Source organism: Setaria italica, chromosome III, assembly GCF_000263155.2.
Source record: "Setaria italica strain Yugu1 chromosome III, Setaria_italica_v2.0, whole genome shotgun sequence".
NCBI lineage: Eukaryota > Viridiplantae > Streptophyta > Magnoliopsida > Poales > Poaceae > Setaria > Setaria italica.
This window is the reverse complement of record NC_028452.1, coordinates 40,489,066-40,493,957: the sequence shown is the minus strand read 5'-3', so window position 1 is coordinate 40,493,957 and position 4,892 is coordinate 40,489,066.

Below are 4,892 nucleotides of genomic sequence, written 5' to 3'. Positions count from 1 at the left end.
GGACTAACCCAACACGAGAAGTAGTTCTCTCTTTAAACAACATATACGCTTTGTCCTTAGACCTGAGATTGTCGCATGCATTCAAGATGTGGATCGACATACTTAGGGGCTATCAAACGCTACGCCGTAACAGGGTAGTTATAAAGGTAGCTTTCGGGTTTGTCAAGAAGCATGCTATGAGACATGGTCAATCAAGATGAGATTTGCCCCTCTCTAATTGAGAGTGATATCTCTGGGGCCCTCGAGTGATCGGATCCGAAAATGCATGGCCATGCTACGTACGGTTAAGAGTTAACCTACAAAGGGATTCCGAATCACAAGATCGAGAAAGAGCGGTTGGCTTGAAGCTAGACCAAATATCATGAGGCAAAGGGAATAGCATGTATATTATGTTGTGATGGTTCGTCTGATATGATCTTCGTGTGCGTATAGGAGTTGGCACGTCTTGCTAGAGGCCGCTACCGACTATTGGGTCGAGTAGGAGTACTCGGGCCATGTCTATACGTATCCGAACCCATAGGGTCACACACTTAAGGGGCTGGAAGCCCAATTTGGATGTGATCCGAGTTGGATTAGGTTTAGAAGTACTAATGGGCCTCGGACCCAGAGGTCCGTTAGGAACCTCTATAAATAGAGGGGTGGGGGCGCCCTAGGGTTTACACCTTTTTGGCGAAACACATCTACCGCGCCTCCCACGCCCTCGCCTGTTGCAACTCGCAGATCTAGCAGTCCGGCTTGCGACGCTTCCTCCCTGCACGTGTGGATACCTTGGAGGTGTTGCGCCTGCAGCACTTGGACGAGCCGCCGATGAGCCACGACGAGCCGACGACGAGCCGCGGCACGAGGGCGATCTTGCTGCACGTGGACGAGCTGTTGAGGAGCTGCTGGACGTTGACGTTATCAACTACATACGACTACGTTGATCGTCTTCACTGCATCAACGCAAATCTACATCTTCCGCACCAGTAGTGCGTCGAGTGGTAATCCCATGATCCTTATACGGCAGTTCTTCCTGGTTTTACGCGGTAGAAATTTTGATTTGCGCTAGTGTAGCCTACCTCGTAACCTAACATGTATAGCTCGTTGATAGGTTGCTCCTGCATTTTTTAGTCCGAAGGACATTATCTTGTAGCAGAAAGCCCCAAATGGTGTGATGAAGGCTGTTTTAGCTTGATCTTCTTCCTTGAGGCTTATCAGGTGATAGCCTGAGTAACAGTCGAGAAAACATAGTAAAGCACACCCAGTAGTAGAGTCGACCACTTGGTCGATCCTGGGTAATCCGAAAGAGTCTTTTGAACAATGTTTGTTGAGGTCGGTGTAGTCGATGCACATTCTCCACTCATTGTTTTTCTTGTGAACGAGTACTAGATTGGCTAGCCAGTCAGGGTGAAAAACTTCTTTGATGAACCCTACCGCGAGTAGCTTGGCTAGCTCTTTTTTGATCGCGTCTCGTCTGTCTTGGGCGAACCTGCGGAGTCACTGCCGTTTTGGAGTAGCTTTGGGATCAACATTTAGAGAGTGCTCGATCAGCTCCTTGGGCACACCGGGCATGTCAGCCGGTTTCTAGGTGAAGATATCATGGTTAGCCCGAAGGAAACTGACGAGCGCGAATTCCTATTTAGGATCTAGCCCTGTTTCGATCAGGGCTGTCTTGGAAGAGTCGCCTATCTGGAGATCGACTGGTTTGAAGTCTTGCTCGCTTGCTGGCTTTACTTTTGTGGATCCTGACTTATTTTCTGGGATCTCGAGTTCAGTTGGGTGAAGTTTTTTTGGTGCTGTGAAGACTTGTTGCATGGGACTAGGCGCTTGAGATGTTGCGGCAATCTCCACGGCTTATGTGTCGTATTCGTAGGATCGCCGTAGATCTCCCCGTAGCGTTAGTTCTCCCTTGGGCCCTGGCATCTTGAGTACCAGGTAAACGTAGTGTGGTATGGCCATGAACTTAGCTAGTGCTGGCCTTCCGAGTATGGCGTGGTAAGATGTCTCGAAGTCGGCGACTTCAAATCTGATATCCTCGGTGCGGTAGTGTTCCTTAGTTCCAAAGGTAACTGGGAGGACGACTTGTCCAAGCGGTATAGCTGCGTTTCCTGGTACGATGCCGTAGAATGGTGAATCCGTTGGAGTGAGCATTTCCGTGACGTCGAGGCACATCTTTCTTAGTGTTTTGGTGAAAATGACGTTGAGTCCACTTCCCCCATCGATGAGTACCTTTGTTAGTTTTGATCCTGCCACGACAGGATCGAGTACTAGAGGGAATCGCCTGGCTCTGAGAATTTCGTCCACTGGTCTTTTCGGCTGAAGGATATGGGTACTTTTGACCATTTTAGCGGTGTTGGATCTGTCAGTTCGATGGCCATGATTTCCCTAAGTACGAGTTTGCTAGCTCGCTTGGATGCAGTGCCTGGAATTTCGCCAAAGATGACGTTAACTATCTTGGAGGCAGTTTGAAAATTGCCCTCTTCTTCTTCATCGTTGTGGACTTTGTTCTTACCCTTGTCTTTTCTTTTTTCTTGCTGTATTCTTCAGGGGTGGTGGTGCGGGTAAGTCTTGCATTACTCGACGCATGCTGTAGCAGTCTATTGCCGAGTGTTTGCTAGTCGGGTGCCACAGGCATTGCTTTTTGAGTAGCTCGGTGAAGGTTGGCCCTTCGTCGTTTTTGCGGGATCCCTTTTTCCCGGAGTTAGTCATGGCAGCAACAGTGTTGTTGGGCTTCCTTTTGCGATTCTGATTACTCAAAAAGTTGTTTCGAGTATCATTGTGTCGAGTTCTATCCTGGTCATTGTTGTTGTTGTCGCGTCCACGGTTGCGATGAGAGCCGAACCGCTCTCGCTCTTTGACCTCTTCATCCGCCCACTGTTGTACCATGACTTTGAGGTCTTTGACATTAGCTGGTCGTCGTCTACCAAAGTCTTGGTATGTTCGTCGATCGTAGAGTCCGTTCTAGAAGCACTCGATGACGTCTATTTCTGAGATGTCAACTATAGTAGCCTTCTTTTCGAAGAATCATTGTAGGTAGTCGTGTAGTGTTTCACCTTATTTTTGCTTGATTTGACTCAAGTCGATCTTGTTGCCTGGTCTAGCCATGGAGCTAGCATAGTTGTTGGTGAAGGCCTTTGTCAAATCTGCCCAAGAATCGATTGACTTGGGCTTGAGTGACTCGAGCCATGTCAGTGGTGCGGGTTCCATGCATATCGGAAAGTGGATAACCTTGGTGTCGTTATTGCCCCCGGCTGCTTGGACTGCTAGTGAGTAACATCGCAGCCATTGAATGGGGTCTTGCTTACCATCATACTTGGTGATTCCTATTAGTTTGAACTTCTCGAGTAGTCTTGTCCTCATTACCCGATTTGTAAAAGCGGGAAAATGGTTGTAGTTGTCGACTTCTCGCTCACGCCGACTGTTGATTACTTCTTGTAGATCACTGAAATTTGACACTTCGTGATTTTTCCTAGTGGGGCGAGGAGTTTTTACGGAGTTAGTGCAGCTGACTTCTCCAACGTCCTTCTGGCATAGGGGCATTGTGCTTACTCGGACCTTGGTTGTGTTGCCGAGGTTGTTTTACAACTTCGTTGTCGTTTCTCTGTACGTCGTTGTTGTTAGTTGCAACACCTCTACTGCCCTCTTGATGACCCATGATGCGGGGAACGGACGGGATCGGTGACTCTTTGTCGAGTAGCCTATAAGCTTGTTCTGCGAGCTGTGCGATTAGTCCGTTGCCGCGCTGTGCGAGCTGAGCTGTGGCCTCATTGTCTCTATCTCGAGGTATTAACGTTGTTAAAAGGTTGATAGAAGCGATTGCTGCGAGTGGGGTGATATGTTCTTGAGCCTGTACTGCATCAAATGCTCTTTCGAGGTTTGTGATGGGAATATTTGTAGCCAGCGTTTGTCGTCGCTCAACCCGAGTAGCATTGCGTATCCTTCTTTGGTTCCTTTGATCAGAGGTTTCGTCTTGCGGGGCGTTAGCTTTTGACTCATCTTCTGAGATATTGTCAAGTTGTGCTAGTCACCGAGGACTTCTCTGTTGGCTAGTACCCGGGTTGTTATTTTGGGTAATAACAAAGACTTCTCTGTCTGGGTAGTAGCTTCCGGAGCTTGATGTTGCAATTTTTGTGGAACTTTCCTCACGGCTTGAAGTGAGTGGGACGCCTTCCTGATATGGGAGGTTGTCTATGTGAGCGACAAGGCGCGATTCGTAGTCGCGGGCGAAGAGAGATGGTCTCAATCCCGGCCAGTGTACGAATCTGACTTGCGATGTCGAAGTTATTACCAGTCCCTAGCCTGGTCCTGTCAGTGGGATCTGTGGGAGATAGACCGAGTCGGAGTCGCCGTTGTCATCGTTCCCGAGTTTGAGTTGAGTTTGAGTGAGGAAACTTTGGTAGACTTCGGCTGTGTCGCGAAGTCCGTGTGGAAACCGCTTTTGAGTCGAAGCTGACTTGGGAAACGACCGGGACCGACTAGTCCGAACTGAAGTCGAGTCCGACGCGTAGTCGAACTCGAGGTTGTTGATTTTGAAATTTTGATTTTTCCTGATTGGATCTTCTGATTTCTTCTCCTGGATGTTGATGATCTAGCGCCGAAACGATCCGGCACCGTCGGCGACACAGAGCCAGGATCCAAAAACGAACGTTGCGCCTGCTTCGATGACGAAAACATGCTTGATGATGACTGTTGCCATTGAGCTCGCGCTGAGAAACTTGACGAGCACCCCTACCTAGCGCGCCAGCTGTCGGTGTTTTAGACCGGCAACCTACCTAGGGGTACCCTAGGTGGTCTTTTATGCGGTAAGGGCCGTCGAGAATCAAGGAGTCAATGGTGACGCAAGGAACGCGATTTAGACAGGTTTGGGCCGCTAGGTCGCGTAATACCCTACGTCCTATGTGTTTGTTTGTATT